The following is an 11,183-nucleotide window of genomic DNA, read 5'->3' as shown; positions in this document are numbered from 1 at the left end:
CCAACCACCCCTGAGATTCATCTTCAGCTCCCGTGTCCCGGGGTTATGCAGGTAACAGGCTGAGCTACTCCCCCCCCCCCCAAGCCTGCAGCAGTTCCTGGGAACCACTCACTTCTGACTTCTGAGTTCCTGCATGGGGGGGACCTGAGGACACTGGACAGAGGGGTTCCAGTCCCAGCTCTGTCCCCAGCCACATGACTGCAAAACCCCTCTTGGAACATCAGTGTTCTCCCGCAGTGGAGGCCACCTCACCTCCTGGCTGCAGGGGATCTGACCCTGGCTGGCTGGAAACAGAGGAGAGGCTCATGGGATAGCCTCGGCACTAGCTTCATCTCTTCAGCTTTGAGCTCTCTCTCCTTCTCTCTCTCTCTCTTCCTCTCCTCTCTCTTCTCCTCCTCTTTCTCTCTCTCCCCCTCTCTGTTCCCTCTCTCTCTTCTTCTCTTTCTCCTCTCTCTCTGTCTCTCTGTCTCTCTCTCCTCTCTGTCTCTTTCTGTCTCTTTCTCTCCTCTCTCTTCCTCTCTCTCTTTGTCTCTCCCCCTCTCTATCTCTCTCTCCCTTCTCTCTCTGTCTCTCTTTCTGTCTCTCTCTGCATATCTCCTCTCTCTCCCTTCTCTCTCTGTCTCTCTTTCTGTCTCTCTCTCCTCTCTGTCTCTTTCTGTCTCTCTCTCTTCCTCTCTCTCTCTTTGTCTCTCCCCCTCTCTATCTCTCTCTCCCTTCTCTCTCTATCTCTCTGTCTCTCTCTGCATATCTCCTCTCTCTCCTCTCTTCTCACCTCCTCCTCTCCTCTCCTCTTTTCTCTCTCCTGTCTGTCTGTCTGTCTCTCTCGCTCTCTCACACCTTGCTGACTCTTAGCCATCCTCCTCACCAGCTCCCCCCCCACCCCCTGTCCCCCCCCCCCCCCCCGTGTTGCTTTTTCTCATTGACTCCTAACTAAAGGTACTTGAGAATCAAGGACACCGTGACCTTCTTCCCTTCTCCCTCTGAAAGCAGGGGCTGAAAGCAGGGGCTGAAGGCCATGAGAGGCGCCTCCCAGCACCAGGAGGATGAAAACCAGCTGGTTACCAGGCAGGGCTGGGGAGGGGAGGGTCTGCAGAGCACGCCTTCTATTTAACCCTCACCTTCCCACGAGACAGCTGCCAAGCTCTCTACCCAGCCCAGGAGCACTTGAACTCCGTTGCCGGTGAGGGAAGTGAGATGGGGGTCGGGGGGCACTCCCATACCGTGCCTATTAATACCACTCACATGCCTTTCTCCCATGAATCTGTCCTGTGTCCATTTCATTCTTGGCGTGCCCAAAGACCCTTAGACAGCTGAGTGGAATCAGCCTGCTCAAGAGGAACCGGGAGTCTATTAAAATGCTGAGTCACTCTCGGGGCCACCTGTCACTCACTGAACAAGCCCCTGCAACCGTGTTTGGTGTTAACCTGCCTCTACCGACCTACACTTCCACTTTACCCCTCCTCTTCTTACCAGCACACCATCAGTGCCGCCTGAACCTCACAGGGGCCCTGGGCCCTTTGCCCAGGCTGCTCCCGTGTCTCCCCTTCCCTTCACTTCCAGCAGGCTCAGACATTGCCTGCTCTGAGGCACGCTTCCTCCCCTGGGCCTCCTTTTCGTCTATAATGCAATTATTTTTCATTTCTGATTTGCTCTCGTGTTCTTCAAGCGTTATTTGCAAACATGTTTCTGAGTCCTGTTGTGCTAAAAGGTTTTAAATGACAAAATACAGCCATCCTCCAGTGGCCCTCTTCCCCTCCCCAGGGCGTCTCAGAGGCAGCACTGACCTTTAGTTGTGTTTAAACACCACACTCCCTAAGCACCAATCTCTCTCTCTCCAACCCCTCCCCACCAAGACACACGTTGTGGTTTTGAGATAGGATCTTACTATGGAGCCCAAATTAAAGTTGCATCCTCCTGCCTCAACCTTCCAAGTTTGGGGCTCCTAAGTGTGGGTCACCCCACACAACAGAGATTTTTTTTTTTTAGTGTGCTTTTTGCATATGAGTTTGTGCCTGAATGTGACTGTGCGTGACTGATACCAAAGGGGGTCAGAAGAGAACACTAGATGGTCGTTAGCCACCGTGTGTGTGTGTGTGTGTGTGTGTGTGTGTGTGTGTGTGTGTGTGTGTTGGGAACCAAACCCCAGTCCTCTGGTAGAGCAGCCATTGCTCTTAACCGCTGAGCCATCTCTCCAGGCCCCCGTGCAGCAGAAATTTTGATTTCCTGTTCTCATTCTTCCCACCCTCTCAGCGTTCTTCGCGCTTTCACTCACTTACTTCAAAACAAAAACCTTGTTATTCTGGGGCTCAGCATTTCCACATGACCCTACAGTGCCCCAAAAGCCCTGCATCGGAACCCACAGTGTCCAGCTCCAGTGAGAATTTTCTTAGAGACCACCAAGTTGCTCTCCTCAGTGACAGCTGTCCCCTGGGCTGACACCCTGGGACCATGTCTTCATCAGAGATTGGGTTGCGGCAGCTTTACCCCGGGTTCTGTCTGCATTCTGGCGTCCTTGGCTTTCTCTCTGGCGATTCACTCTCTCACTTAGGAGGAGTGTAGCTCTGGAAGGTGTGCATGCCGGGAACAGTTCATGCCTTACATTCACGGACTGCAGGGGTGGGTGTTGCATTGGAGGCCGACCATCGCTTAGTCTTGGCTCATGGGCACTACCTCTCCGTGGTCCCTGGTTCCTGCACTGCACCCATTCCCAGTGCACAGCACATACATGTTTTTGGTGTGGCCTTTCCCCTTAGTTCCTCTTCCTCTCTGGCTGTTAGGAGGTGAGCAGCTTTCCTCCACTGCGCCCTTTTCCCCGTGCCCACGGGTCTAAAAGCAATGGAGCAGCTGATTACGGGTTGAAACCCCTGGAAACGCAAGTCAAAATACACCGTTCAGACCCTGGGCTATTGACTTCAGACCTCTCATTGCTACCACCAAAGGTCACACAGAAAGGTTGGTGCTGAGAAGTGAGATAATTTCTGTGACAATCCTTGCCCATATGGTCTGGAAGGCTTCGGAACTAGTTTGTGGGAGGAATTTGAAAAAAACTTGGAGACGTGGCCTGGTGGAGACCCGAAATGCTATGAGCGAGAGCTAGGTGGGCCATTCTGGTTGAACCTCAGAAAACCAGAATGCAATAAGGATGTTATATGGAGTTGTGAGAGAATAAACTCTTTCCTCCCCAAGTTGTTTTGGTCATGGTGTTTCATCACAGCAACAGTAACCCTAACTAAGATAAGTTGGTCCCAGGAGTGGTGTATTGCTTTGACAGACCTGACCATGTTGTTTTGGGGAGGACTGTGGAAGGACTTTGGAACTTTGGGCTAGAAAAGCCATGGAATGTTGAGAGCACAGTGAGCTGTTCTGTAGGAGCTTGGAAGATAAGAATATTGAGAGCAGTGCAGACAATGGAGGCCTGACTTACCAAGTTCGGAAGAAAGCTTACTCTGTGTGAAGAATCTGTGGTTCTGCTCCGTTGGGGCTGAAGAATCAGATCAGAATTATTGAGGTGACATCTTCTGGGAAGTGTTTCCTGAGAGTCAACAAACAGAATCTGCGCCCCCGAAGTGGCCAAGGTTGTACCTTGTTGTGGCAGCCAAACTTGGTAGTGTAAGAGTCACCCAGGTGGTACCGGTTTTGAAGACATGAGGGGTCATGAAGAGCAGCTAAGGCTTGTCATTATGCGGCAGGGCTGTAGTTCCTGAAGAGAGGCCAGGAAAGGCTACCGGTAAAAGGGCAGCCCACTTGCGGCAAGGAACCCCACCAGTTTTGGAGGACCAGTACCATGGGATGATGACCAAGAACAGCAGCTGCAGGGGAGTGGAGTCACGTGGAGCCTAGAGGGCTGCAGAGGGCGGACCTGGAGAAGTGACCCAAGTCCCCCAGAGCAGCCCAGAAGACGGTGAGTGAATCCCTGACATTGAGTTTTTTACACTGCTGGAGTTTGGTTTTGCTTTGTTCAGATTGGGACTGTGCCCTGGATCCTCCCTCATGAAGTAAGAAAGTATTTCATTTATTTTTCACTCAACAAGAACCCGCAGTTGAAAGATTTTGAATTTTAAGAGATTTTGGATTATAAAAGAGAATGGCTATTTTAAAGAGACTGAACTTTTAAGCATTTAAAATTTTAAAGACTGTGGGACTTTTAAGTTTTAGAATGTTTATATTGTTTTTTTATTTTATTTATTTATTTATTTATTTATTTATTTATTTATTTATTTATTTACTTTGAGACAGGTTCTCACTGTGTAGCCTTACCAGACCTGAAATTTTGTGGACCCAGACTGGCCTTTAACTCAGAGATCCATCTGCCTCCACCTTGTGAGTGCTGGGATTAAAGGTCTTCACTACTACTCCAGCTTGTTTTTATTTTTATTTTTATTTTATTTTTTTAAGATTTATTTATTTATTATGTATACAGCATGTATGACTGCAGGCCAGAAGAGGGCACCAGATCTCATTACAGGTGGTTGTGAGCCACCATGTGGTTGCTGGGAATTGAACTCAGGACCTCTGGAAGAGCAGTCAGTGCTCTTAACCTCTAAGCCATCTCTCCAGCCCCAGTTTTTTTTTTTTTTTTTTTAGATTTATTTATTTGTTATGTATACAGTGTTCTGTCTGCATGCCAGAAAAGGGAACCAGATCTTATTATAGATTGTGAGCCACCATGTGGTTGCTGGGAATTGAACTCAGAACCTCTGGAAGAACAGCCAGTGCTCTTAACCTCTGATCATCTCTGCAGCCTGGAATGTTTATATTGTAATGTTAATATTAATGTGTGGTCTTGGGGAAGAACAAAAAAGGCTATGGTTTAACAGTAGTGTGTTTATGTGTCAAGCTGACAAGAGGTCACTTGTGCTGGATAGTTTCATGTCAGCTTGACACAAGCTAGAGTTATCTGAAAGGGGGGAACCTCCGTTAACTCTGTGAGTTCGAGGCCAGCCTGGACTACCAAGTGAGTCCCAGGAAAGGCGCAAAGCTACACAGAGAAACCCTGTCTCGAAAAACCAAAAAAAAAAAAAAAAAAAAAGAAAATGCCTCCATAAGCACCAGCTATAGGGCCGGGCAGTGGTGGCACACACCTCTAATCCCAGCACTCGGGAGGCAGAGCCAGGCAGATCTCTGTGAGTTCAAGGCCAGCCTGGTCTACAGAGCGAGATCCAGGACAGGCACCAAAACTACACAGAGAAACCCTGTCTCAAAAAAAAAAAAAAAAAAAAAAAAAAGAACCAGCTATGGGACATTTTAGTGACTATTTCAAGAAGGACCCAGCCCATTGTGGCTGATGGTCCTTGGTTCTATAAGAAATCAGGGTGAGCAAGTTCAGGAGGAGCAGAACTCCCCCATGGCCTCTGCATCAGTTCCTGCCTCCAAGTTCCTGCCTTGCTTGAGTTCCTGCCCTCACTGCTTTTCATGATGAACTATTGTATGGAACTGTGAGTGAATAAACACTTTCCTCCCCAAGTTGCTTTTGGTCATGGTGTTTCATCACAACAATTGAAACCCTAACTAAGACAGATGCAGACAGAGCCAGTGCCTGTTAAATTTCAGATGGAAACATGAACAGTACTGTGAACTGAACCACACATCACTCATGTTTCCTTAGGTCAGAGAAGTTGCCCCTGCTTCTCCCATGCCCTGAGACTTTGTGAGGCTGAGCTTAAAGGTAATGGACTAATTAATCTGACAAAGGAGATTTTAAGGAATTTCCACATTTAGACTACAGCATGGTTATTGCTAGCTGCTTTCAGCCATGTTGGTGGCAAGAAGTGGGAGAAAAAGGATTTGAAAAACGTGCAGCTTGCTCAGTAAAGGAGTGGTTAAAGTTGGATCTAAGTGAGGAATAGATTGCTAAAGAGGTTCACCACACCATTAAAAAAAAAAAGGAACTAGAGGCACAGGCAGGGGATCTTTATGAGTTCAAGGCCAACCTAGTCTACAAGGAGAGTTCCAGGCCAACCAGGGCCACACAGGGAGAACCTGCCTCAAAAAACCAAAACCACCCAACCAAACAAAAACCAAGAATGACCACAACAGAAAGGAAACCAATACCTTGTATCTGAACAGTAGGGAAAATGCCTTAAGACCATCACAAGAGTTGGTCCGACCTCACCCACTGGCAGAGTCCAGGCTGTAAAAGAACTCATTAAAAGACTTTCCCAGGATTCATTTCACCATGTTCATCTGCCCAAGTCCTCAGAGGCTGCCACAGCCGAGGTCCGTAGAAGACCAGCTATTGCTTGAGATGATCGCAGACCTTGTGCTGTTCATCTGACACTGGGTTTGCAGGTGTGTAAAATGGAAGAGCTGTAAGATCATGGAGGCAGCCACCCAGATTTCACAGGAAAGCCCTAGAGGCCAGGTGGGGCGTGGCGGGGGGGGGGGGGAGCTGGTTCACAGTTTCAGAGGTTTAGTCTGTCATCATCATGGCAGGAAGCATGGCGGCATGCAGGCAGACATGGCGCTGGAGAAGAAGCCGAGAGTCCTACATCTTGATCCTGGGGCAGCAGAAGGAGGCTGTGAGCCACACTGGGTGTAGCTTGAGCATAGGAGACCTCAAAGCCGACCCCCTCACAGTGACACACTTCCTCCAACAAGACCACACCTACTCCAACAAGGCCACACCTCCTAATAGTGCCACACCCCATGGGCCTGTGGAGACCATTTCCTTTCAAACTAACACAATTAGGAAGGTTGAGAACTATTTACTGATCTAGGGGGTTGAGGTGTATGTCTGAGCATATCTCTGAGATTTTCTTGAGAATTAACAATCAGGGAAAATCAACCCGGAAGGGGGGCGGGGAGGGAGACACCACCCCACTGCCTGGGATCTGAATGGAATCAAGAAGGAGAAAGGAGAAAACCGGCCAAGCACCAGTGTTCCCACATCTGCACGGTGGTCCACCATGACGTAAACGGCTCTCCACACACTCGCACCACGGCCACGAACTGAGCCTCCTCGCCATGCCACCCCACCACGCTCGACTGAACTCGCCTAGAACTGTGAGCCCGAAGACGTCTTTCTTCCCGTGGGTTATTTCTGCCGTGTGTTCCTCAGCAAGGAGAAAAGCTAACTCACACCACCGAGGGCTTCAGTCACGGGAGCGGGTAGGCCGAGGGTGAGCCGGATTCATTTGCACCACGAGTCAGTCATCCTGGAGGCTCTGAGGTGATAAACCACGGCCACAACAAGAAAACAGTGCGTGAGGGATGAACATGTGCATGGTCACTTAGTCACCATCCCTGCTCCAGCTCTCAAGGACTTCACTTCCACGTCCCAGCGGTGCTGGGCTCGGCGGTCTAAAGAGAAGCACATGGAGTGGACCTGGACCCAGTTAAGCCCTCACCCAGAGGGGTTTGACTTGTTATGTAGTGTCACTGACTGTGACAAGTGGCTCCTGGGAGCAAGATTGGTGAGGACATAAGCAGTGGAGGGAGTGAAGATTTGGGGTCGCCTGGGAAATGTCTGGCATGTGCTGAAAGGAAAAAGCGAGGAATCAGAACACATGAGGAATGACGTCAGAGTTCAGGGTGAGGACCTGAGTCCAGGTACTGAGTGTCTATGCTGGCAGGGGGTATGGGACTCTGACAGCATATGGTACATCCACACAGGGGGGCCACTTCCCTGCTCTCTGCTGACATGGGAACCTCCTAGATGGCCTGTGAGCTCCTGGGGGCATGGTGTGGCCCACAGACTTCACGACAGCCTGCTAGATGAATCTAGGCTCCGGTGAACAATGGGTCTTACACATTCCTTAAACAGCAAGTATAGATGACACTTGGGGTGGCACACTGTGTCTGTGACACAGGAAGATCCTACCCGGACTGCCCAGAGGAGTGAAGCCCTGGGAAGGATGTCGCTGCTGACCAGGGGGAGGTGGCAAGACCCAGCTCAGGAGGGGCAGCGCTGTCAGGGTCATTAGGGGACACGGGGATCACAATCGTCCAGGCCTGACCAGTGAGTGCTGATGTGAGACAGTGGGGATAGAAGGTCCCCTGCTTTGGAGGAGGAGCAGGAAGCAGCCAGGTGTTGAGTGAGGCCGGGAGCTTCAGAGGAGGAGGTCCGGTCCAACAGGTGCTTGCCTTGGCTCCCCGGCCATGATGTCATGGGTGAGAGGGCTGAGCATAGAGAGTTCTGGCCCTGGCCCCTCCCAAGCCACACACCGTGTGGGTGGGTGCTCTCCAAGAGGCCGCTGGAGTGTGAGCCTCACTCCTCAGCCTACCCAGCACTTCTTCCTGTTTCAAAACGTGCTCTCTTCAGCTGCTCACAGCTCGCCATTTTCTGTCTTGCAAAAACAAGTCTGTGGTTCCTTCATCATTCATCCTCAGAACAAGGCTGACTGAGGCTTTCAGGCGCCAGGTTCACTTTACCCTGCCCTCTACCCTGAGTGGGTCAGCTTCTACTGTTTATGCTGTGGCTTCAAGCTCACAAGGTGGCAGCCGCTGCTCCAGCCATCCCATCAGTGTTCAGAGCAGCCCTCTCTCCTGCCCCTGAAAGCGGGTGTTTTGTCTCGTCCTCAGTACATTGCTGCCCTGCTCCAAGCTAGGATTCTGTAGGCAAGGAGAGCAGAATGATGGGAAGGAGGTGTGTGTGTGTGTGTGTGTGTGTGTGTGTGTGTGTGTGTGTCTGTCTGTCTGTCTGTCTGTCTGTCTGTCGGGGGTGGGGGTGGAGGGGAGGTCAGGCTGCTTTTTCCTTCTGAACACTGACTGCTCAGCTTTCCAGGGCCCGTTTCTCCCTTTGCAATGGCTAGCAGCACCTCAAGTGACATGACAGGGGACTGAGATTACATGTGCCTGGGGTAGGGCAAGCAGCGCTGTTTCATATCATTACTCTTGGTGTAAAAGCAGGGGCCCCAGGGCAGCTTGGGGGAGCTGAACACTCACAGCAGGCTCCCACCACCCCAGCACACACAGGGGACAGGGGCACAGGGGCGGGGCCCAGGATGGCCGGCAGATGAGCAATGAGGGAGAAGAAAGGTCCTGGGGCGTGCTGCTGGTGGGCAGGTTTTCCTAGGCTCTTGGTCTTGTACTCAGGGAACTGAAATGAAGGCTTACAGAGGCTGCAGAAGTGACTTTATTCAGAGCCAAGCGAAAGCGGAGATCAGAAAGAAATAAGCCGCCAAGGCTGACAGCGGGCTGTGTGAGTGACAGCGTGCTCACGGGCTCCAGACGGCAGCCCTGGGATGCTTTTATGCGCTCTGCAGGGAGAAGGGTTTTGACTACTTAGGGCCATGGTTTGAATGGTTCTGTATTTTGATCTGCTGATTTGAATCATGCAAGTCTTTGCTCAGTATCATGCACAGAAAAAGGAGCTGAAAGAGGCCCCCTCGAACTCTGGCTGCCTCTAGGGGGCACCCAGGCCTTTAACATGCCAGCCTGACTGGGGTACAGGTCCTCCCAACCATGTTGGAGCACCCAGCAAGTGTGGGTTTAAAATCTTTCTTTCTGTGTCAGAGAATTAATTTGAAAGATTGACCTCACATGAGCCAAGCCAAGAACAGTGGCTTCCTCTGCTGTACCCAGCCCCGCCAGAGGTGGAGTCCCTTAAATACGGGCAGGGAGGTGCTGGGGAGCCGGAGGTGGGGGCTGGAACTCTAGGAGACAGAAAATGGGGAGGGTGGGCACTCCTTGGCTGGAGCTGGTCTTCCAGGCTGTCGGGGTGAGACATCTCCTCTCAGCTACTTACAGCCTCAGGCCCTGGGGGTGGGAACTTATGTGGCACCTGACACAGACAGGTCACTGGAAGTGTGCTGGGAGAAGGACTGGGAATCTCAGGCAGTGTTATGCCCATGTGGTGGGTCTAGATAATTCAGGGAAGACTAAAGTGGGACTGTCTCAGGGCCAGGCCCTGGGGTGCCTGATACGGGTACCTCATCAACTTCCATAGCAACCTAAAAAAACTCTCTAGTAAGAGTTTCAACATTATCCAGGAATGGGTGTGCACTTGCAATCTCAGCACTTAAGAAGCTGGGGCAGGAGGATAGCCGGTATGAAGTCAGCCCAGGATATATGATGAAACCTTATCTCAAAACCAAGAGGGAAAAAAAAATGTTTTTCTTAGTGCCAGCTGGGGTAGGAACTGTCCCCAGCAGTGGTGGAATGGACATTTACGGATCTCTGGCTTCCAGACCCCGAGTTCTAGAAAGGTTGTTTTCCTTGAGAACCCATCCTCCCACACCTACCCTGGACCCCAGCTCCCTTGGGCCACCTCCACTCCTGGTTCTAACAACACATGGCCAGTCACGGCAGAGCAGCTCCTGACAGACAGCTGGTTGAAGGCGGGCCTAAGACAAGCTGGTCCAATCAGAGCAGCCCTTCCTTAGACCCTTGCCTGGGCTGAGTCTATGCCTGAACTTAAACCTCAGAGGATCAATCCCCCAAGAGTCAAGTGCTTGAAAATGAGCCTGCCAGCAGCAGGCAGAGCCAGAATGGACAGGCAGGCATCATTTGAACCCCTCTGCACGCCTTGATCAAGCTGCGCCTGAAGTCATAGCAATCCATATATCCATAGCAATCCATAGCAACTCCAATCAATACATTTATTTTCCGCATAAGCAAGAGAACTGTGTGTTCTGTCTGCAGTGGTTCAGGTCCTGGCTGGCAGGGTGAGGTGGACAGTACCAAGAAAATACAGCTCAGGACCCTTTGAGTAGAACAGGAAGTCTTGAGAGACGGGAGGGGTGGGCTGAGCCCCTCACTTGGCTGGGCACACAAGAGATTTACAGAAATGGACTTGTTCTGGGTTTTTCTGAAAAAAAGAGAACAGAGGAGCAGACTCACGCATCTGTCCCTTTGATGCAGGGAAGGAGATGACTCGAACAAGGCGGACCAGGAGTACTGGAGCAAGAGAGCCTGTCCTTAGAGACATGGTGGCAGGCGTATGGGAACCAGAGGCTTCAAGAGGGGAGTCAGGAAGGCCTGGGGCAGGTGGGTACATGATGCCATACGACCTGAGGATGGATGGCTGAGTCTTGGGGCTCCCCTCTGGCCCCTGGGAACACAGGAGCATTCCAGGTAGGGTGTGGCCTATCAACATCCTCCCAACCCCAGGGGACTCCATTGAGGAGATGGGCAGGTTCTGCAGCTGTCTGGGAAGCAACACCACAAGGTGGGGACGACATGTCCCATCAGCACATCGTTGGGCTTCGGTGGGGACCCTGGAGGGTCAAGACCATCAGGGTGGG

At 51.2% G+C, this 11,183-nt stretch overlaps 1 protein-coding gene across 1 annotated transcript in view; it reads right to left on the bottom strand.

Moving 5' to 3' along the window:
* Nucleotides 1-10,529: 10,529 nt before the first annotated feature.
* The window catches only part of Rac2 (Rac family small GTPase 2), a 13,879-nt gene continuing 13,225 nt past the window's right edge, over nt 10,530-11,183 (bottom strand). The window contains exon 7 of the mRNA XM_059247418.1: nt 10,530-11,183. This exon is cut by the window's right edge and continues 16 nt beyond it. The gene's annotated coding sequence lies outside the window, so the exon portion shown is untranslated.

The sequence above is a fragment of the Peromyscus eremicus genome, chromosome 20 (genome assembly GCF_949786415.1).
Source record: "Peromyscus eremicus chromosome 20, PerEre_H2_v1, whole genome shotgun sequence".
NCBI classification, from domain to species: Eukaryota; Metazoa; Chordata; class Mammalia; order Rodentia; family Cricetidae; genus Peromyscus; species Peromyscus eremicus.
This window is presented reverse-complemented; position numbering and strand designations above follow the sequence as displayed.